The sequence below is a fragment of the Pleurodeles waltl genome, chromosome 1_2, assembly GCF_031143425.1.
Source record: "Pleurodeles waltl isolate 20211129_DDA chromosome 1_2, aPleWal1.hap1.20221129, whole genome shotgun sequence".
In the NCBI taxonomy this organism is placed as follows: Eukaryota; Metazoa; Chordata; class Amphibia; order Caudata; family Salamandridae; genus Pleurodeles; species Pleurodeles waltl.
In genome coordinates this window covers 568,966,429-568,989,996 of record NC_090437.1, presented here as the reverse complement: position 1 = coordinate 568,989,996, position 23,568 = coordinate 568,966,429, and the positions used below count along the sequence as shown (strand labels likewise).

The 23,568-nt window shown below is 49.9% G+C and overlaps 1 pseudogene; it reads left to right on the top strand.

The window, feature by feature from the left end:
• LOC138254832 (very-long-chain (3R)-3-hydroxyacyl-CoA dehydratase 2-like) overlaps window positions 1-23,568 on the top strand; it is an 85,849-nt pseudogene that overhangs the window by 4,968 nt on the left and 57,313 nt on the right.

Genomic DNA, 23,568 nt, shown 5'->3' with positions numbered 1-23,568 from the left:
CACTTATATTTACACAACAGCACCATTCAAAGGCCCATCATTTTCATATGCCAACAGGACTAACACACCAATCACACAACCAAGCACCAAACATCAGGCAACTGATAAACACACCTCAAGCAAGTGAGTACACATACTGACAACCAGCCATGCACACCACCAGCCAAGCACCAGTCCATGCGCTCCGTCAGCCAAACACCAGTCTACACACACCACCAGCTAAGCGCTAGTCCACACACACCGTCAGACACACACACCATCAGCCAAACACCATTCAATGCACACTGCCAGCCAAGTGCCAGTCCACACACACCACCAGCCAAGCGCCAGTCCATGCATTGGAAAGGGTCCAAAAAATTACATATCACAAGACAGTAAAGAACATGCACAAATCAATAAATAACTTTAAAAGACAATCATACAAAAAGCTAAAAATTCCAAGATTACCACAGCAGTCAAAAAAAGGTATGCAAACATGCCAAGGATACACATTAGATGAAATGATTACAAAATGAATTGTGTATGAACCACAACTCCACAAACTACAGATTAGCCAAACCTTCACCCGCAAACAGTATTCACTAACAAGATAAAGGAAACCACTCAAAGAACCAAACAATATGGCCCTCAAAGGAACAGAGAACCTTGCCCAAATGGTCACTCCCCATCCAAACATAATCTCTGGTGTCTAGCGTGCTTCAAGGGTGGAATAAAAAGCAATATGGCCCCCAAAGGGGTTGTCCCTTTCAATTATTCCCTGGTGTCTAGTGGGCTTACAACCCCTTCACTCAGCGAACAGATAGGCCTAAAAATGGCTGATCTGCCCTATAGGCTGTAGGTAGTGGAATACAAAATAAACAAAGAAAGCGACCCTTGTCCAAGGATCCAGCAATTTCATTAAAATAAATTCCTTGTTGTCTTGTGTGTTTTGACCCCACCCCAGGGGTGCAGATCAGTGAAATAAAAGGGGAAACTAGCTCTGGGGGTGTTGTGGGGTGAAACACAGACACAATATATTTGTCCCCAAGACAAAGTTTACTCTCATCCGGTATATACGTACAAAAATTCTGAATTTTCAGTATCTTGCAGACTCCGCCCTTTTTTAAAAGTAAAATGTGCAAAGCATAACAAATGGACTTTGAAATATCATTGATCTGATCACTACTAATTCTGTGTTTTCAATTAATTAAGTTCCAGAAGTACTGGTTGTTCATTTGTTATGTGTACTTCTCTCTTGTAACATTAAAATAAAAGCCTCTTCTAATGGGTTCATCAAGCAAGTTGGAATATTTTGATGAGCTTTAACAGTGTTTACGGAAAGAAATGGCCAAAGTAATACCAAACTGTTTCCATCACTTTCACTTGTGGGTTTAAATGTATGCTCTTCAATATCAATAGTGTAACTTTTGAAAGGACCATATTAAAGTTAGAAAAATAACATTCAAAGTGTCTCTTCCTATATACTAAACCAAGCAATATACTACATGATATAGCATAGGAAAGAGAAATGTAATGATATGCTTCTTGCTCATCAGCTGAAGAAGGCATATGTTGGCATACATAACAGTCTTTTGCATCAATAGCTCTTTTGTACTCTTGTACTAATCTAAAATAAATGTTTGTCAAATAACCATCCTTCATGTAATCGACAAATGAAGCCACTAACACATCATCATTAATCTAGAGGTCGTGTTAGTGAATGTAGTTACAGATTTCTTTGTCTCTGGACTGAAATGTATTTCTAATAATATTGCAACTGCTAATAAGGCTATTGTTGGACCTGGCCCTTTTTGCAGGGTCATTCCCAAACTTTTTGCTTCCTTCCTCCTATTTTTTTCTGACCTCTTGCTGTTGGCTCTAGGACTCTGGGCACTTTATCACTGCTGCTCTGTGCTAAAGTGCAAGTGCTCTCCCTTCTAAAGTTGGTATGATTGACTTACACCTAATTGGCACATTTAATTTACCTGTAAGTCCCTTGAAAAGTGGTATCTCTATGCGCAGGGCCTGTAAATGAGATGCTACTAGTGGGCTTGCAGCGCTGCTTGCACCACCCACAGAAGTAGCCTTTCAAACCTGTCTCAGGCCTGCTTGCGCAGGGCCTGGTTGCGCAGTTTACCGCCACAGGGACCTGGCTTCTAAATCACCTTGCAAGGCCCAGAACTCCCCTTTTACTACATGTAAATCACCCCTAAGTAGGCCCTAGCTATCCCTATGGGCAAGGTGCTATGCATGTAGAAGGCAGGACATGTGCCTGGTTGTGGGCCTGTTCTGGTAGTGACAAACAACCTATTTGGTTTCTCACTGCTGTGAGTGCTGCCTTGCTCATAGGATTGCATTGGAAATGCCCTGCCTTATGACTAGGGGGTCTTGTCTGATTTATGAGGGGTAGCATAGGCATGTTTTATATGGTTGTAAGGGTAGTGAGAAAGGCTGCTTACTGGTGTAGTTGAATATTTTATTACCATTATAGAAATGCAAATTTTTCTGTGCTTATGACTCTGGTGCTTTGCAGCTTGACTCTAATCCACGTCTGGGGCAGAGTGACAGCTGGGCTTTGTGCATACGTTTCAGACAGCCTGTACACAGGGAGAGTGGAGGTGTCACTGAGGTGCATCTGCATATTTAATGGTCTTCATAGGCTGAGAGAAGGGGAGGCAGAGCACATCTGCACTTGTAAAATCTGTGTCCTGCCTCACAGAAAGGGCTTGTTTACCCCCAATTGATGTCTGGAGCCTCTGCTGGAGGAGAGAGGGGACACTCCTAGAACCAATTGTAACTGGTTGGAACTTCTTCTACCCCTCTTTGTGAGTGCTTTGCAAAACTGAGTTTAAGTCGAGGGAATTTTCCCCATGTAAAAAGTGCACAAGAAACATCTCAAGGATATGAACACAGAATGCCGCTGGAGGGACTCACCAGGAACCACCTTGGACTGCTGCGGTAATGCTGACCTGCTGGGTCACTAGTGGAAAATGCCACTGACTGCATCTCCCTTGTGCTGGCCTATTGTTGGACCCTGCTGCCCTGTGCTTTACTTGTGTCCCCAGAGGCTAGGTACTGTGGCCCCTACCCTCTGAAACCTTTGGCTTTTCAGTGTAAGGAGCACTTTCTTTGATCTGTTAGAGCGCACAGAGTAGCGCTCTGCTTAATGCCTTTGTCGCGCTACGAGATCACCTTATTTTTAAATGCTACAGCACTTGAGACCAATTCCTGCAACCTACTGCTGGAGAAAATCACCACCAAGACCCGGGCACTCATATTTTCTGAGCATACTAAAGTGCGCTGTGTTTTGTGCCCTCTGGGGCACGAGAAAACTAAGCCGGGAGCAAGCGCACTCCTCATTGTGCCCCCGGGGCGACAAGCACTTAGGAAAGTGCCCCAAGGGCACAAGCAGGCACCAACTCTAGCAGAATCACCACTGCAGCCCGGGGAGTGAGGTGGACACTCACCCACCAGATTAGGTGTGGGCGAGTGTAGAGGAGTAGCCCGAAGAGAAAGGGAGACCTCATTGAAAGGCCTTCCTTCTCCCAGGGCCACCCCAGGGCCAGCTATGATGATGGTGCACTCGGTCCCCTGAGGCGCCCGAGGCTGTGAGAGCCTCTGTTTCCCCACTGGGCGGTGAGGAAGCCCCAGAGGAGGACCCACCCGGTGAAAAGGGGGTCGCAAGGGTCAAGGAGGGGGCTCCCCGAGAGCAGGTCACTGCGCAAGGAGGGAATGCTCCAGTGTTGCTTTGGGTCCATTGGGTTCTCCGGCCCCCTTGAGGGGCGGACGAGTCTCCAGTTGTTGGAAAAGAGGGGAGACACCTCCCCAGAGGATTGGAGGAGGTGCGTGTCGTCCTTTCCCTCAATCGCACTTGAACAGCTTGCTGGATGGGATGAAAACCTTCGACTGAGGTCCCGTCCTCACAAAGCCAATTTTTGGGGCTCTTGTAGCACAGAAGGAGGGCTGAAGCTCCCTTTATCTGGCCCCAGGGATAGGGCCTGTAAACAGGCATGGAGGGCTCCATGTTTTATAGGCATTTATGATGTCATGTGTTGATCCTGCCATTCACTTTCCTTAACAGTTTCTCATGTTTTGGGCATTCATGCAGGTGTCTTGGCAATCATAGTCACACGTTTACTATGACTCATGCATTTCTGGTGGTGTCTTGCATGATAGTGTTTTGCATTCCTGATGGCGTGATTCTGAGGGCAAATGCATTTATGATGATGTGTTTCTCATGACTTGCCATGTGTTTTCTGATTTTCCTTTTATTTTCCATCTATGTTTACTATGACATGTGCATTTTTTAGTAATGTTTTCCTGACTACTGCTTATGCTGCAGAATAATCAGTAACCTATGTGTTCTATGTGACTACTGCTGGCTTTCGCAGAATAATAGTACTGTGTAAAGTTCTGACAACTGCTTTGGTAGCAGGGTATTACTGACATATTGTGTTTGGTCTAATGATGTTGTGTACAATACAGTTTATTTTTATATAACTCAGTGTTGTGTTTTCTTTGTCGTGGGGATAGTGTATCACTTGTGTTATGTGTTATGCAAACACTTTACACATTGCCTCAGGGATAGGCCTGACTGCTCGTTCCAGCTAAAAAGGGGGTGAGCAGGGGTTATCTTAGGTGTGCAACTACCTCACTCTGACTAGAGTGGGTGGGTTCTTCCTGGCTTAGGTGCATACGCCAGCCAACCAGAAACCCTATTTCTAACAGCTATCTATGAAAGTATAATCCCTAAAATAATCTTGCATCTCTTTCTGGTTAGGACCCACATGTTTATCTAAAGTCAGATCTCGTAAAAACAATATGTGTGTATCAGCAAGATAAATTTCTTTATTTCACTGTGCACCAATTTTTGATGATCATCTTCCTTTAGGTTTGTTTCTTGAAGGATTATTTTTAGCAATTTCCATATAACCTTACTTTACCCTACTCTGTGTTCTTCTAAATGTTATCCATATTCTACTTCTGCAGCCTCAGGCCTAGGTACTGTTCTTATCTTCTCAGCAATTGTATTAACATTTTTATTTCAAACAGTTCATCTAGTAATTTGATCTCAACTAAGCTTCTGCTTTGGGCAATTTCAAGGAAGTCCAGGCAATTCTTTTTTCCCAGTCATGCAGATCTGAAATTGGGATTTTCGCACTTGACTCATTTAGTATGTCCATTTAGGTGCTGGATATCTTCAACAAGGTACTCCAGCTCTTTTCGATATTCTGAGGGTCAGCTGGTCTTCTTCTGTGCCACTTATACCACTTGATTCTGTCTCTTCATCAATTGTCAGTGGTATGATCTAACAGACACAATTGTTTTCAGCTTCTACAGATTGTAAGTCTTTGGCCATTTAGCATTCAGGGTGTCTCTCTTTGTCCTTGATTCAAAACGTGTTCCTTCTCCTAGATCTTGTTGTACTGGGGGTATGTCAACTGCCACTTCAGCTTAAGTTTTAGCTTCTCTAATTTTCATGCCAAATGCTCCAATGCAACTCTGTGAGATATCAGACAATTGGATTTCTTTGCCTGTTCTGCAGCTCTTCATGCCTTTCTTCTCGCTGGCTTTCATCACAAACTTAAATAAATTGTATGGCTTGCGGTGGTACATTCACCATTGTTCATGGTTCTGTTTCATAGAACACTATTCCTTCATAAGGATCTCTTTTCCTCTGGGTAAGTGAAGCATGCACACAGTTTGGCACTTCAGTGCACTTGACTGCTGTATTTGTGATCAGAATTACTTAGTAGAGGCCTTTCTACCTTGGCTCCAGATAGTAGTTCCTCATATGTTTCTTGATGAGCATCCGGTTGCCAGGACTGAGATCAAGACACTGTTCTTGATGTGGATTTACAGTGACAGGTTCAACCTGTTGAGAGACAGAGCGCACCACATCAGATAGTCCTTTGCAGTAATCGAGAACCATGTCATCTGTTATGTTTGCAAGTGCACTCAATGGTGCAGCAGGCAATCTCCTTACTCTCCTCATAAGTATGTCATGTGGTGATAAACCTGTCTTTCTGTCAGGTGCACTTCGTAGACTAATTGTAACTAAAGGTAAAGCATCAGCTCATTTAAATGAAATAGAAGAGCAGACCTTTGCCAAATGGGATTTAATGGTTCTGCTGATCTGCTTAACAGTTCTGGAAGATTCAGGCAGATAACTGCAGTGTAGCCTTTGTTCAACTTGTAATGCTGTAAACAACATTTTAAGGACCTCACTGTTAAAGTAAGTTCCTTGATCTGACTCCAGGGGAAACTGGTATGCTGTACCTTGGAACTAATTACCTCAACAACAATGTGGCACAGTGAGACTGTCATTACCCCTGTTGGGTAGGCTTCCACCCATCTACAGAAAATGTACACTATAACCAGGACACATCTCAGCCCATTAAAAACAGGAATTAAAAAAAACCATTTAATTCAATAACATTGATCTGCATTCTGTCGAAGGAACCACCTCATTTCCCTACATGACTCATTATGACTGGTGTTCTCTTCCCTACATTTATTTGATGACAGGTTACACATGTGTGACTCCATTTTTCTGCATGGGCCCTAAATCTGGGAATAAACCAATTCTGTCTAAATTACCTTACCATACCATTTCTACCTAAATTTGTAGGTCCAATAAAATGTATTTTCTTTGGGGACAATAGAGTATCTTGTAACACCGGTCTTTCATCTACCTAAACACTAATGCCATTTTCATCCTTTCCACATCCTGCTCTCATCCAAATGTTCTGTTCTGCTTTAGACGCATTTTCCTGTATGCATTCAACTTAAAGTATCAAATATTGTCATCAGCCCGAGATTCAGCTGTGAATGTTTTATTACATCTACAAGCCACAAATGCACAATACCATGCACTTCATCTTCATTTCTGTTGCTGACAGTGACATAATCATTGTTGCTTCTGTTTGCTGCATATTTAACCACTGCAATTTCAGGATCAAGTGTAACCGAAAAGTATGCCACAGGCCTTTGGGCTTCACCATGTGTCTGGGTAAGCACTGAGAGAGCACAGCCTTCCTTCTCACTGCAAAATCATATAAAACTAATGAAAAAATCAGGCATTCCTAGTGTGGGGGCATGAAAGAGACTAACTCTCAGCTTTTGGAAAGCTTTCATGCATTTGTTGTCCCATAGAATTGGATCAGGAACATCTTTGTGTGTCAGCATCAGTAAAGGCTTTGCCCTCAAGGAAAAGTTGGGTATCTACTGTCTACAGTAGCCAAGCATTCCCAAAAACATTCTGACTTCTCTTTGCATCTTTAGAGGATCCATTCGTAAAATGGCTCCCACTCTTTCTCGTGACACTTTTCTCCTTCCCTTTTCAATGATATGTCGCAAATATTGGACTTCTTTTTGACAGTATTGCAGCTTGCTCAGGGACACTTTGGGGGTCATTATAACCCCGGCCGTGAGTGTTAATATGGCGGTTGTACCACCAACAGGCTGGCGGTACATACCGTGACATTATGAGAATTTCAGGTTGGCTGCAGTCAACCCCCCACTTCTCCATTCATACCACCATGGCTGTATCAGCAGCCGGGCCAGAGATGTCAATCTTCAGCCCGGCAGCAGGCACAGTACTGCCGACGGCATTATGAGACCCCACCAACCCTCCGATCAACACACACACACCCACCTCCTCTGATCCACAAACACCCCCACCCCCTCCGATCCACAAACACACACCCCTACCCCCACATACACACACACACTGGCAGACATGCACACACTACACAACTGACCCCGCAGCCAAACGCGCACACATCACCCCCGCAAGTCACAGCGCCCCTCACTCCACACCCCTTCTCCGAATACATGCACACAGACACTCACATGCATACACCCATTCACTAACACTGCCATACACGCATTCATACACACACTGCATACACGCATTCAAACATGCATGCTTACAGACACACTGACACACATTCTTAACAGTCACACTGACATGCAGACACGCACTCACTTCACCATTCTTACATGCATTCACTCACACGCATACAAATACGCAAACTACACAACACACACAGATGCATTCACACATGCACTCACACACTCAGACACACACACACACACAACACCTCCACCCTGACCCCCCCCTGTCGGACGCCCGACTTATCTTGTCCAGCGAGGAGGTCATCCAGCAGGGAAGGGGCACTGCTACCGCCAGAAGCGCCCCGCCAGCAGAACATCGCCAGGCCATATGAATTGTCATAATGCTGCTGACAGCGTTCTACTGACGTGTCGGTGCTGGTGGTAGCAGCGCCAGCTTACCAGCTTAGAAGATTTCCACCCTTCTTGTTGCAGAAGTCCGTCAGTGATCATAATATGGCGAATGGACATTAGCCGCAGTGACGGTATTTTGGCAGCCGTCACTGCGGTGGTAAGCAGTTTATACTGCCAATGTCAAAATGACCACCTTTATGTCCATTCTCAGCCAGCTGATTCAACAGAGCAATGGTGTCTTAAATGCAAGATCTTCCTGTTTCTGATGCCACTAATAGGTCATCAGTGCATTGATCGAGAACTGAACTACAGGACATGATCAATGTCTCAAAATATTTCTTTAGATTCTGATTAAAGATTGAAGATTGAAGGGCTGTGTGTATACCCTTGTGGGACACCATACCAATACTTTCCCTTGAAACACAAACAAGAATAGATACTGACTATCCTCATGTAACAGAATCAAGAAGAAAGCTTGACAATGATCTATGGCAGTGAAACATTCTGCCGTACATGAAATCTGGTAGTATGGTAACTGGATTTGGTAGCACAGAGAAGACGGGATTACAATGTTATTTATTTTTCTCAAATCCAGCACTATCCTAAACTTTCTATTCAGCTTCTGTAATACCATTATCGGTGAGTTGCATGGACTCCCAATTATCATCCTCAATATCCATTTTTAGGGTGGAACTCGCAAAGCGCTCTGTCCCTATTGTAATGTCTCTATGGGCTTATAACCACGTCCATGTCACGCCCATCAATCTTGATGGATCGTGGGCTTACCTTTAAAAAATCGCTTGATTTCATTAGTGAAAGACATGTATACGTCATGCCTTTTCTGGTGTTTAGCCCTACTCGAGCGCACCGGTCAGCTATTGAAAACATACGAGGCTCCATGTTTTCCTTACAGTTTCTGGACTACTTTTTCTCTTTATTTCGTAGGCAGCACGATCTTTCTGGGCAGCAGTCGAGCGCTTTGCATGACATTGACCCTGTTACATGGATAATTGCACTTTTGCCGGTTACATGGATAACTGCACTTTTGCTGGTAACATGGATAATTGCAATGTTGCCGATACATGTCACTACGAGCAAACTTCTGTTTCTTTTTTTGTGTCTGCTTCACACTCATGGTGGCCGGTTATGTGAAACTGTTTTACTTTTCTGTGGCAAGAAAAGTCTGGTTAGGAGTTTACAACGCTAATAGCTCTAGCTCGAGCAAATGCGAGACCCATTACATTGCAAATGCTTGTACTTACAATACTATCCATGAGCTTTTGTCTGCAGACAGAAGACCCCAATAAACAACTAATCACAATTTTGGCAGGCCCAGCGCCCCAGACCTTCAGGCCCAGTGGCAGCCTCCACTTCTCAGCTCTAGCTGTTAGTGTGGTGGTGGGTTGATATCCTGCTGCCAGTGCACAAGCTGTGATCTACCACCTCCCACGGTTCCTGCCAAATATTTTTCAAAAAGATGAACAATTTCCTGCGTCATAACATTGAATCCTGTTGCAAAGCTCCCTAAGCCGTTCAGGTTCCACATGCGGCAGTATTGTTCATTCTAACTCTTAGCCCTTATACTCAAACCTGCATAAATACAAGTTTATAGAATTATCTACGGATAAAGGAGCCCTGGAATTCTTGCTCAGAGCCGCTCCTGCTTTCATGCAGTCGCAGCCCAGTTGACAGTCAAGTTGTGCAGAATGTACTTTTAGCACAGTGGAACTCTCCAGAAGGAACACTCTCCTTTCTGATCCTTTATCAGTCCAGTTTCCTGTATAAAGGTGCCAAATCGAAGAATTTTAGAGTTATGTCCAAAGTACTGCATCACTAAAGTACAATGCAAAAAATACAAAAAGTTCAACAAGTGTATTGCTGCCTCATATTTGTTATCATTCAACCAGCAGTTTACAAAATGGAATATGAATTACGATATGTGTCAAATTCGCTCTTACAAAAGCATCATCACCAGAATGGCAAGGCAACCTGTTAAGTTCGAACAATGCTCTTTTTAGGAGGAAAGGGGTGGATGGTTTGGTGGGTGGATAGATGGGTGAAAGGATTAAGGTGGTCATTCTGACCTCGGCGGTAAAAGGCGCCTACCGCCGGTCAGAAATCCTCCATAATTCCGCTGCGGTCGCGGTAACCCGCCACGGTCATTCTGACCCGCAGCAGCCAAACCTCTGAAAATCCGACAGCCACAACAGACCGCCAGACCAGCGGTCGGCGGAAAAGTGGAGGTGACCAAACCTCCACCGTCACGCCAACAGAAATACGCCCATACCATTACGACCCACGAATCCACGCGGCGGTCTTTCAAACGCGGTTTTCCATTGGCGGTACACACCGCCGCGGTCAGAATACACTCAAACGAACAAAACTCAGCCACATTGGCCGATTTGAATTCCACACACCTGATACACATACACACACCACTCCCACACACACAATACAATATAAAACACACACCCACATCACCCACAAACCCCTTTGACCAAAATCCGAAAAGAAGCACTGAGAGACACATCAGCGATCACAGAATACCATCACACAGAGGCACACTACACCATCACCCACACAATATCCACACCCAAAACAACACACACCACCACACTCAACACACTTAACTACACATACTCCACCCCACCCATCATACACACCACTCCATGGCACCCCAAAGACACCCCCGCTTCTCAGACGAAGAACTCAGGGTCATGGTGGAGGAAATCGTTCGGGTAGAGCCCCAGCTCTTCGGCACACAGATCCAATACACCAGCATTGCCCGGAGGACGGAGCTATGGCAGAGGATTGTCGACAGGGTCAACGCTGTGGGACAGCACCCCAGAAATCGGGAAGACATCAGGAAGCGATGGAACGACCTACGGGGGAAGGTGCGTTCCATGGTATTCAGGCACAACATCACCGTGCAGAAGACTGGCGGAGGACCCCCACCTCAACCCCCACAATTTACAACATGGGAGGAGGAAGTCTTGAACATCCTGCATCCTGACGGCCTCGCAGGAGTCGGCGGAGGAATGGATTCTGGTAAGTTGAAGCTTCACTACTGCTTCCCCCCCACCTGCATGCCAAATCATACCCCAACCCTCACCCCCATCCTCGAACCCCACCCTCACCCCCACCCCCATCCTCACCCCCACCCTCACCCCCACCACCATCCTCACCCCCACCACCATCCTCACCCCCACCCCCAGCACACCTATTCCCTGCCAATGTCTCACCATCACAACCCACACATCCCAAAACCTAGGCCTGCATGCGTCCACTAAGCATGGACACCCATCACCAAAGCATGCCCAATGCATATACACATCCCCCCCACAAGCCACCCTCACCAAAGCCCCCACACACGAATGCCAGCACTTGGGGACACGGGAACCCACAGATACACCCATATGCCACACATTGAAACTATAACCATACCTCTATACCCCTGCAGGACCCGACCGTCAACACACCGCCACGGAGGGCCCAGAATTCTCCACACCCCCCACCCAAGAGGCCGTCAGCGATGACAGCAGCTCTGTCGACCTGGACACTGATGACCAGCCCGGACCATCGGGGACCTCTGGACAGTCGGTTCCCCTCACACAGGCACAGGCCACTACAGACCCGAACCCCTCTGGGAACACCAGCACAGCTCCCACCCAGCGGGCCCATGCCTCTGTCTCCAGGGCGCGTCAATCTGCGGTGTGTCTACCACTACAGGGCCCCCAGGACAACCCACCACCCCAACAACAACAGGGACCTGGGGGCAGTGGTAGTGGGCACACCGGCCAGGGGGCAGAGGCCCAGGGAAACAGGGCAACTCGGAGGGCAGCTGTGCGACAGGGGGGGGACGGGCCCAGGGAACCCACTCTCCACGAGGCCCTCACCACCATCATGGGAGCATACAACCGCTCCCAGGAGACGATGGCGACGGTACTGGCCCGGTCCCAGGAGATCCAGGTACTGCAGGAGGAACACTATCGGGGGTACAGGGAGGACATCAGAGCCCTCACCTCCACCCTGGTTACCATGGTAGGGCTGCTGCAGGACCTCATCAACACCAGGACGGACACTCAACAACAACAAAGGGCCCCTGCCACTAGCCTGGACCAAGAACAGCCAACCACCTCCGCCGGCGCTAGTGGACAGGAGGCCCCCGCACAACAGCAGCCCACCAGACCCCCACCTCCTGCAGGAGAAGAACCACCCCGCAAGAGGGCCCTGAGATCTCGCAAGAAGACAGAGTAGGATGTCAAGACCCCCGCCAGCAAAGGATACCACCTGATGTCATCCCACTGTCCCACATTGTCACCCTGTCCATCCTTGAACTGCCCATGCTCCATCTCTCCACAGGCCTCTGGACAATGCACCTGTGTGACTGTTACTCTGGACTCTGCCATGGACATTCCTTCACCATAGCCCCCACCCACTTGAAACCACCCATCCCATTTTGAGCACTGAAATAAACACCTATTTTGCACAAAACTATCTGGAGTCTGGCTGTGATTTAAAAATATTGTAATTGACATGACAGTGCAAATATGTCCTTGTACATAGTGAAGTCAACAAACAGCTGCCACAAAGCTGTAGTCCATGGGGAAACGAAGCACAGGACTCGTAGTGGGGACCCCAGATCTGAAATAGGGAGGGAAAAGCCACAACTCAGTCATCATACACTGGGGCAAATAGACAGGCAGCAGAGATGCAGGAGAGTAGTTCACATTTACTAAATTATGTTTGAATTGTTACCTGTGTCCTATTGGAAGTACTGTTCAATGATTCTGTCCCTGTTGTCTGTTTCAGCCCCGTCGTCTTCCTCCTCGTCACTCTCCACAGGTTCCACAGCTGCCACAACACCACCGTCTCGACCATCCTCCTGCAGGAAAGGCACCTGGCGGCGCAAAGCCAGGTTGTGAAGCATGCAGCAGGCCACGATGATGTGACACACCTTCTTAGGTGAGTACATTAGGGATCCACCTGTCATATGCAGGCACCGAAACCTGGCCTTTAGGAGGCCGAAGGTGCGTTCGATCACCCTCCTAGTACGCCCATGGGCCTCATTGTACCGTTCCTCTGCCCTGGTCCGGGGATTCCTTACTGGGGTCAGTAGCCACAACAGGTTGGGGTACCCAGAGTCCCCCAATAGCCATACACGGTGTCTCTCTAGCTGTTCCATCACGTAAGGGATGCTGCTATTCCTTAGGATGTAGGCGTCATGCACTGACCCTGGGAATTTGGCATTTACATGCAAGATGTACTGGTCAGCCAAACACACCACCTGGATGTTCATGGAATGGTAACTTTTTCTGTTCCTGTACACCTGCTCCCTGTCTCTTGGGGGAACCAAAGCCACATGGGTCCCATCAATGGCACCAATGACGTTGGGAATATGTCCAAGGGCATAGAAATCACCCTTCACTGCAGCCAATTCGCCCACCTCAGGGAAAAGGATGTAGCTCCTCATATATTTCATCAGGGCCGACAACACTCTGGATAACACCTTCGAAAACATGGGCTGAGACATCCCAGAAGCAATTCCCACTGTTGTCTGAAATGACCCACTTGCCAAGAAGTGGAGTACTGACAGGACCTGCACCAGAGGGGGAATCCCTGTGGGTTGGCGGATGGGGGACATCAGGTCGGGCTCCAGCTGGGCACACAGTTCATGTACAGTGGCACGGTCAAGCCGGTAAGTCAGGATAATGTGGCGTGCTTCCATTGTCGACAGGTCCACCAGCGGCCTGTACACGGGAGGATTCATCCGTCTCCTCGCCAAACCCAGCGGACGGTGCCTAGGAAGGACAACATGGAGCACACAGTCAAGCAACCCACAGGTACGTACTCACAGCTTGCACAGTAAACGATTCTCTATGCAGTGAATGGCGTGTCTGAGTGGCTATGCAAGGCCTAGGCGCAGTGACGCAGTTGAAATTGAGCCATGTGGACCCTCGAAATGGCGGCTGCCTGACCTGTGAAGTGTGACAATGGGATGTGAGGTCAATGCGCTGGCGTGGCACACCGCGGCGGTCGGCGGTCGAAGACCGCGGCGCGAAGCCGCATTGGTTAACATTGAAGCCTATGGGTTTCAGGAGCCAATGGCGAAGGGCGCCGGCGGTGGCGGTACGCACCGCCGCGGTACGCACCGCCGCGGACGTGACCGCCATTTTCTATCTACTTATTCACTTGCGACTTGAACTTTCACAGGAGAGGACCTATACTGCAAGTGTTACTGTGACCTCGGTCTGGAAGGGACAATGGCTGCTGCGCCTGGGGAAAGGGCCCCTGCCTTCACTGGAGAAGAGTTGGAGAAACTTGTGGATGGGGTCCTCCCCCAGTATGCGCTACTCTACGGTCCTCCAGACCAACAAGTGAGTTTAATTCAATATGGATTTGGGGCCACTGGCTGGCTTGGGGGCCTGCGGGGGGCCTGGCGGGGATGGGGGGCATGTTGGGCCTGGCGGGGGGCCTGGCGGGGGGCCTGGCGGGGGGCCTGGCGGGGATGGGGGGCATGTTGGGCCTGGCGGGGGGCCTGGCGGGGGGCCTGGCGGGGATGGGGGGCGTTGGGCCACTGGCAACGATAATGCAGACAAACTTGAACGTGGTATTTCTCCCTCCCTGTACGTGTCACATAGGTCCGCGCCCATGAGAAGATCGGGATTTGGCGTGCCATCGCCAAGGAAGTCCGGACCCTGGGGGTCCACCATCGACGGGGCACCCACTGCCGCAAGAGGTGGGAGGACATCCGCCGCGGGACCAAGAAGACCGCCGAGTCTCTGCTGGGGATGGCCTCCCAACGTAGGCGGGGTGCCTGCCGTCAACTGACCCCCCTGATGTTCCGGATCCTGGCGGTGGCCTACCCTGATTTGGATGGGCGCGTGAGGGCAGCACAGCAGACACAAGGGGGTGAGTACAAGCATTATCTACTCTGTTGTCGCGCAGTGGAGGTGTCTGGGTGGGGGAGGAGGGCTGTGGGTCCCCCTAGGCCAGGGCGATATCTGTCGGCTGGGCACCCCCGTAAGCCCCTGTGTCCCCAGCCACCACCCTCAGTAGTGTGCCAGTACAGCCATCCCTGGGCCGTGTCATCCATGGGTGCAGTTGTCAACTCTAGGCGTGTAGGGCATGTTCCACGGAATGCGTAGGGGACCCCAAGTGCGCAACTTAGTGCAGGGGGCATCTGTGTCTGTCATGTCCGCTAACTGTACCGGTGATCCATGTACTCAAAATCTCTTTATTTCTCTCTCCCCCCCCCTTTTTGTTTGTCTTTCTGTGCTTGTGTGCATCAGCATCATCAGGCGGAGGAGAAGTGGCATCGGGGCAGGAGGGAGCTGCATCTCACATGGCCCAGGAGGGCCATGTCACAGAGTCTGACTGGACCAGTGAGACGGAGGGCGAGGGGAGCTCCACAACGGGGACGACTGGACCCTGCAGCGACACGGACACGTCCTCGGAAGGGAGCTCCCTTGCGGGGGTGGCACCATCCGTGCCCCCCGCCATTACAGGTACAGCCGCCACCCAGCGCACCATCTCCGCCCTCCCAGCAGCCCCTCAGCGTTCGCCCCGTGCCCGCTCTGCCAGGAAGCCGGGCATCTCCTTCGCCCCAGGCACCTCAGGCCCTGCCCCTGTTACTCCCGCTGCCCTCAGTGAGGAGGTCATTGACCTCCTCCGAACGCTCATTGTTGGGCAGACTACCCTTTTGAATGCCATCCAGGGGGTGGAGAGGGAGGTTCATCGCATCAATGCGTACCTGGAGGGCATTCATTCGGGTCAGGCTGCCCATCAGCGATCGTTCCAGGCTCTGGCCTCAGCACTGACGGCAGCCATTGTCCCTGTCTCCTGCCTCCCTCTACTAACTCCCTCCTCCCAGTCTCCTGTTCCTCTGCCTGTCCCACCCACACCATCAGACCAGCCTGCACACACCTCAACACCCAAGAGCAGCTCATCCAAACATAAGCACCACAGATCACGCAGACATTCACACAAGCAACATTCCGATGCAGACATGCCAACAGTCACTACCACCTCTGTGACCCCCACCTCCTCGTCTCCCTCCTCCCTCCCTGTGACGTCTACACTCACACCTTCATTCACCTCACCATCAGCCAGTGTTTCCATCACCAGCACACCCTCCAGTACAGTCCGCACACGTGCAGTCACCACCCCCACTGCCATTTACACGTCCCCTGTGTCCTCTCCCACTGTGTCTGTCACCCCCTCTTCCACACCACACAAACGCAGCCACCCACCCACCCAACAGCCATCCACCTCACGACAGCCTCCCGCTCCTGCACCCAAAGACAGCAAACTTGTCTCGCCTACAACCACATCCTCTCCCTCCACTCCCATTCCCACTGTACCTACCACTATCCATTGTCCCAGGAAAATCTATCTCTCTACTGCTACCTTCTTTCCTGACCCTGAGCCCCCCCCTCCTTCTCGTCGGGGTAAGAAGAGCACCTCAGCCACCACCAGCCCTGCAGCCCCCTTGACAAGGGTGCAGGGGTATTGGAGCCCACCAGCCCGCAGGTCTGGATCTTCGCCCAGCAGCAAGGGGACAGCCAGCCCACCCCCTGGGAAGAGGAGCAGAAGGCGGAAGGGCCGCCGCCGGAGCCCGGGTTCTATATCCCCCCAGGACACTAGCCAGCCACCGTCAACAGCCACAGCTCCAAAGGGAGGAAAGGGCCACAGACTCCCGACTAAGGAGGGCAAGGGCAGCAAGGCGGAGAAGTCAGGCAGCAGGCCTGCTGCCCATGGAGGACCCGTCACAGCTGCCCAGGAGGAGCCCGCAACCCCCATAGCCGCTGCCCCGGGAGGAACCGGCACAGCTGCCCCGGGAGAGCCCACCACCCCCATAGCCGCTGCCCAGGGAGGACCCAGCCCAGCTGGCCAGGAGGGCCCCACCACCCACAGCCCAGGTGGGCATTGAAGGAGCACCATCCCCGCTGCCCAGGAGGGCACCACCAGGCAATGAGCAGTTGGCCATAGAATGTCCGCCGTCTCCAGCACCGCTCCGCTGGGGACCGCCGTCTCCAGAACCGCTGAACTGGGCCCTTCAAGGCAAGAACCGCTGAACTGGGCCCTTCAAGGCAAGAACCGCTGAACTGGGCCCCGCCGTCTCCAGCACCGCTCCGCTGGGGACCGCCGTCTCAAGAACCGCTGAACTGGGCCCGCCGTCTCCAGCACCGCTCCGCTGGGGACCGCCGTCTCAAGAACCGCTGAACTGGGCCCTTCAAGGCAAGGACCGCTGAACTGGGCCCTTCAAGGCAAGAACCGCTGAACTGGGCCCTTCAAGGCAAGAACTGCTGAACTGGGCCCCGCCGTCTCCAGCACCACGCATCTGGGGACCGCCGTCTCAAGAACCGCTGAACTGGGCCCCGCCGTCTCCAGCACCGCTCCGCTGGGGACCGCCGTCTCAAGAACCGCTGAACTGGGCCCTTCAAGGCAAGAACCGCTGAACTGGGCCCTTCAAGGCAAGAACCGCTGAACTGGGCCCCGCCGTCTCCAGCACCGCTCCGCTGGGGACCGCCGTCTCAAGAACCGCTGAACTGGGCCCCGCCGTCTCCAGCACCGCTCCGCTGGGGACCGCCGTCTCAAGAACCGCTGAACTGGGCCCTTCAAGGCAAGGACCGCTGAACTGGGCCCTTCAAGGCAAGAACCGCTGAACTGGGCCCCGCCGTCTCCAGCACCGCTCCGCTGGGGACCGCCATCTCAAGAACCGCTGAACTGGGCCCCGCCGTCTACAGCACCGCTCCGCTGGGGACCGCCGTCTCAAGAACCGCTGAACTGGGCCCTTCAAGGCAAGAACCGCTGAACTGGGCCCCGCCGTCTCCAGCACCGCTCCGCTGGGGACCGCCGTCTCAAGAACCGCTGAACTGGGCCCGCCGTCTCCAGCACCGCTCCGCTGGGGACCGCCGTCTCAAGAACCGCTGAACTGGGCCCTTCAAGGCAAGGACCGCTGAACTGGGCCCTTCAAGGCAAGAACCGCTGAACTGGGCCCTTCCAGGCAGGAACCGCTGGCCCTTTGGCAGACGTGGCAGGGCAGGATCTGTCTCGGGCAGGGCTGCAGGATGTCCTCTGGCCAACATGCCTCCTCCAGTGGCAGTGGAGTCTGTTATGGACTGTTTGGACAGTGGCTTTGCTCTCCCCAGGATGGCCCAGTGGGCAGGCCACCCACTGTATGGACTGTATGGACTGTGGCTTTGCTCTCCCCAGGATGGCCCAGTGGGCAGGCCACCCACTGTATGGACTGTTTGGACTGTGGCTTTGCTCTCCCCAGGATGGCCCAGTGGGCAGGCCACCCACTGTATGGACTGTATGGACTGTGGCTTTGATCTCCCCAGGATGGCCCAGTGGGCAGGCCACCCACTGTATGGACTGTTTGGACTGTGGCTTTGCTCTCCCCAGGAAGGCCCAGTGGGCAGGCCACCCACTGTATGGACTGTTTGGACTGTGGCTTTGCTCTCCCCAGGATGGCCCAGTGGGCAGGCCACCCACTGTATGGACTGTATGGACTGTGGCTTTGCTCTCCCCAGGATGGCCCAGTGGGCAGGCCACCCACTGTATGGACTGTATGGACTGTGGCTTTGCTCTCCCCAGGATGGCCCAGTGGGCAGGCCACCCACTGTATGGACTGTTTGGACTGTGGCTTTGCTCTCCCCAGGATGGCCCAGTGGGCAGGCCACCCACTGAATGGACTGTATGGACTGTGGCTTTGCTCTCCCCAGGATGGGCCAGTGGTCATGGAGTCCCCTCGTGGATCTGGCGTCGTGTACTCAAGTGGCTGAGGTGCCCCCCCTTCCCTTCCCCCTGAGGTGCCTGTCCTTTTTTCTTTCTGATGCCCCTGCAGTGTTCTCTCCGTGGAGTTCTTGTCGTGGGACTGGGCCTTGCCCCTTTGCTCAGGACCCCTGTGGTCCACGGACAGTGGTTGGACTACATTTAGTAGATGTATATATTTTGTACATAGTTTATTTATTTATTGGGATTACTGCTGTCCATTTTTCAATATATCTGCCCGTTTAAGATCTCTTCTTTTGGTTTTTGCATTATTTCTGAGGGGGGGGTTTGTGGGTTGTGACAGTGATCTGTGGGAATGCATTGATGTGTGTGTTGTAGTGGGTGTGGGTGGGTGGGTGTGTGCCGGTAATCTTTTCCCTTCCCTGTGTCGTAGGTGCAGTACTCACCGATGTCTTCCGCGCCGCCGGGCGTGCTCCTGGTACAGGAGCAGGTATAGGAGTGCGGGGATGACCTGCAACTCAGGTTCCATACTGCCGGAATCTCGCGTGGAGTATGTGGAGGTTAGCGTTTTCCCGTTCGTAGTCTGTTTCCGCCGTGTTTTTATCGGCGGTGCTCCGGCCCCGGAAAAGGTGGCGGATTGGTGGGTCGTGATAGGGTGGGCGGTACATTGTCTGCCGCCTGGCTGTTGGCGGGGACCGCCGCGCTGTTTGTTTGTTCCGCCGTGGCGGGCGGAGTGTTAATGCGGCGGGCTGTGTTGGCGGTTCCCGCCAGGGTCAGAATTGCATATTTTGGACCGCCGGCCTGTTGGCGGGTTGGCCGCCGCTTTATCACCGACCGCCAGGGTCAGAATGAGGGCCTAAATAACTAGCAGAACAATGAGTCAGAGACTCCCTTTTCCTCATAAAAGTGAAAAGGGGTGCCATTGTCCACTGTGGAGAATTTCCACAGAGGTTTACCTGGATTGGGAGTCATTGTTGGCTGTCTGGGGCCTCTTCTGAGGTTTCCAAAAGGGCGTTTCAGTTCCACGTGGATGGTGAAATCCAAGCAACTGAGGGTCTTGTAAACAGAGTGTCAAAAGGAGCCTTGAGTTGGGAAACAGCACCTTTCTACAGGCTCTTGTTTGCAGTGGGGAGACAGGGCCGTCTGTCGTTGGTCAGGACTTGGTTAAATCACCTATTTATAACTGACTTATTCAGACTACCGGTTAATGAGATTGATTATGGGTGGATGGCTTCACGCTCTTGGAAACATTGTTATGTGTGTGACCAAAGAGGGAAAAGCGTTCATGTAGACTTCTAAATGGGTCCTTGATGATGGTTTTGGGAATGGTTTCCAAGACAGCAGAAACCAGTACCTGGTGTCTTTGCTCTTGATCTGTTTTGTTGGTGTTGTTGATATTGGTTTGGCTATTCCGTTGCTGCATCTCCCAGTGTTTTGTTGTTTTGTCAGTGAAGAAAGTTAGCAGATTTCTACAAAACAGTTGAGCATCGTTCGAAGTTGGCTATAATCACGTGGAGTCTAGAGAGTGGGATACAAATTTGAATTCGATTTTTGTGCATGTGTACTTTCTCGGCATGTTTCAGCAACACAACATTGTAGGGGTGCCTTTGGAACAGAGGCTTTCATAGTGGTCCTTGGAGGCATTACAGAAATAATATGAAATGCAAAGTCAGAGGTTCTAAACAAAGGACAATAATGTAAGTAAAACTGTTACGAAGCTGAGATTGTGTCTACAAAGATTAAAAAAAAGCTCTCTCAGATTAGTGATGCACTTCTGTAAGAACGGTCAGTCTGCAGAGTCAGCCAACTACAGGGCCCAGAGAGAATATTAGGAGACAAGACATAAAAGAATACATGTAAATTGACCTGGTATTTGTGCACTTGCTGAGAATCTGTTAGCTCGGAGACGTTTTCAGGTTACCATGGATGGAATCAGTGCCTCGCTTGTGGTGTACCCTCATGGTTGATTGGCCATTCATTAGTCATTTGTGTTGTGCAGCTCCTTAAGTGTGACGAGTTGCTTTTTGTGTTGTTCTTTTCTAAAATCACACAAGCAATTCACACTATCTAGAGGTATCATACAAATATTTGAATATATTTTATACAAAGATAGACTTGATGCTGTTGCCTGGAAACAAATCAAACGATAGCCCATTCTACAGATAGTTGCCAAAACGTAATGAAAGAACTAAAATCGAAGTCTTGTTCTTCTTTTCTGAGCCCTAAAATCTTTTTTAGATAGGTGTATTCCCTTTCCTGCTCCTCACTTCCTGACTCCTTGCCAAATAAAAAGATATTTAAATAAATGTTAACCTCTAGAAGCTGAGCATATCGACGAGTCGAGATGGAAAGGGGAACGATCAGAAGTGATATCTGCAAATAAACATTTCATAGTGAATATAGTGATGGAATGAAATAAGTTCTCAACAGAAGCAGTGAAAGCAAAATGCAAAAAACAAATAAAACGGTTTGAGTGAGATATGCAAGTAGTAATAAAAACAATATGCACACCTGGCGACCTGGTGAGATGTTTATAATAAGTGTAGGCTGGAAATTGAATGGGCCTAGTCGCAATACTATGTGAAGAATTTCTAGTTATCTACAGTTCTCTGATTTTGGTGAAGAAAAGTAATGGAATATTTATATATGGTAGTGGTGCCTGGACTGCTGCTGGCTGTACATTTCTGAAGTGCCCCATTTCCTGAGGTGAGTAGTCTCACATGATTCCTTGTGGGTAGATTGACTCTTGGAATTCTATAGAATTTAAGATGTGGTCCACTGACTTCACCCAAGCGACTTTGCATACAGGGTCCCATGGAAAATCCATGAAGGTTCAAAGGGGGAGTTTCTGTTTCTGCCACAGACTTGAATGTGGCACCCTGTAAGGGATCCCCTTCAAAGTGATACGGCTGTGTAGTAAGGGAGCTGACCTTTAGACGCTCATGATATGCCATGTAGGATCACACTTTTCTCTTCATTTAACCCTCTCCTAAAACAGTCAGCTCCTTGAATTTTCCATTACCAAACTCCTTGAAGTAATTTAACTGGAATCTGGTTACCCCCAAATGGTGTCTCAGTCAGATTTCCTTGAGTTCAACGCTGATGAAAAACCCGCGTCCTCCAGATCCTCCGCAGAGGGCATCAACAATACCCCTAGAGGGAGTTATTTTTATCTATCTGGTGATGGCTGGCTGAAATAAATAAAGTTCCCGCCATGCCAACTTAATAAAGATTAACCAAAAGCTTACCTCTGAATACACACCAGTCTTTCAGTGGTCAGGCACTATTCGGACTCGAACAGTGCCTTGATCCTTATTTAAAACTGCAAATAAGTCACATCTTTCTACAAAACAGTATGAATACTAGACCTTGTGGCCAGTGCACCAAAGCCTTCTCAGGAGACAACAGACCCTGCAGACTATTCTCCAGAGTGCAGGTATGCCATGAGGCTACATCATTCTCTAAATAGGGACAATCAAGATCATTTCAGCCCTTCTTCTTTGACCTGCTTCTACCTGTTACCTGAACCAACCAAACAGTGACTATCTCGCAAACACCGTCCAGCCACCAAGCTCCATGACTTGCCCTCCCTTTGTAAAAATTTCGAGCAAGAGACTGTAAAGCTCCCATTGTAAACACGTGAGCAGCTGGTGAAGATAGTGCTTGGAGTGCAGTTTCTCACTTTTAACATTATTTTCATCGTAAGGTGGCGACTCAGCCCTACAAAAGCAAATGTCCATTTGGTGGAAGGGGTACATTCTGCCTCCTATCCTAGCTTCCCTATCAAGACCACTGTTAGAAATGGGGTCTCTAGTTGGCAGAGGTATTCACCTTTGTCCAAATAGGGACCATAATCCTAGTCAGGATAAGTCACACACAATCCAAATTAACCTGTGCCCATCCTCTGGTAGCTTGGCACTGAGCAGTCAGGCATAACTTAGAAGGCAATGTGTAAAGTATTTGTGCAATAAATCATACAGTAACAGAGTGAAAAGAAAACAAAATTACACCATACAGGTTTAGAAAAATATATGATATTTATCTGATTAAGGCCAAAGTGATAAAGATTCAATAAGTACAAGTTGACATCACTATTGCAAGATTAAAAAGAGTCTTAAATCTAAGAAATCAACAGTTGTCTCTTGGTTTCACAAAGTATCTGGTTTGCATCAAAAAGAACAAACACAGAGACTGCAGAGGATGAGATGTGTGTAACAATTGGGTGTGCTTCGGATTTTCCGGCGTGGCACAGATGATGCGTTGTTTCTTTCCACGCTGCAAGGGGCTTTGCATTGATTTCCGGCGCACAGGCTTGGTTCCTCACTGTGATGCTGTCATCTTTTTGATGCCCAGGGATGATGCGTGGAAATCCTGGGCATGTGGGAACAAGCCACAGATGTTGTGTCGATAAAGCGTGGCGATGCGTCGAATTTTCTGTCCCTGGGCAGGCGCTGTGTCGATTCTTTACTCGGTAAGTCGGGCTGCATCATTCCGGTTCAGCTGTGCGTCAATCCGGTAGGGCTGTGCATCAAATTTCCGGTCGCAAGGCAGGTGCTACATCAAATCTTCACTCGGGAAGTCGGGCTGCATCGTTCCGGT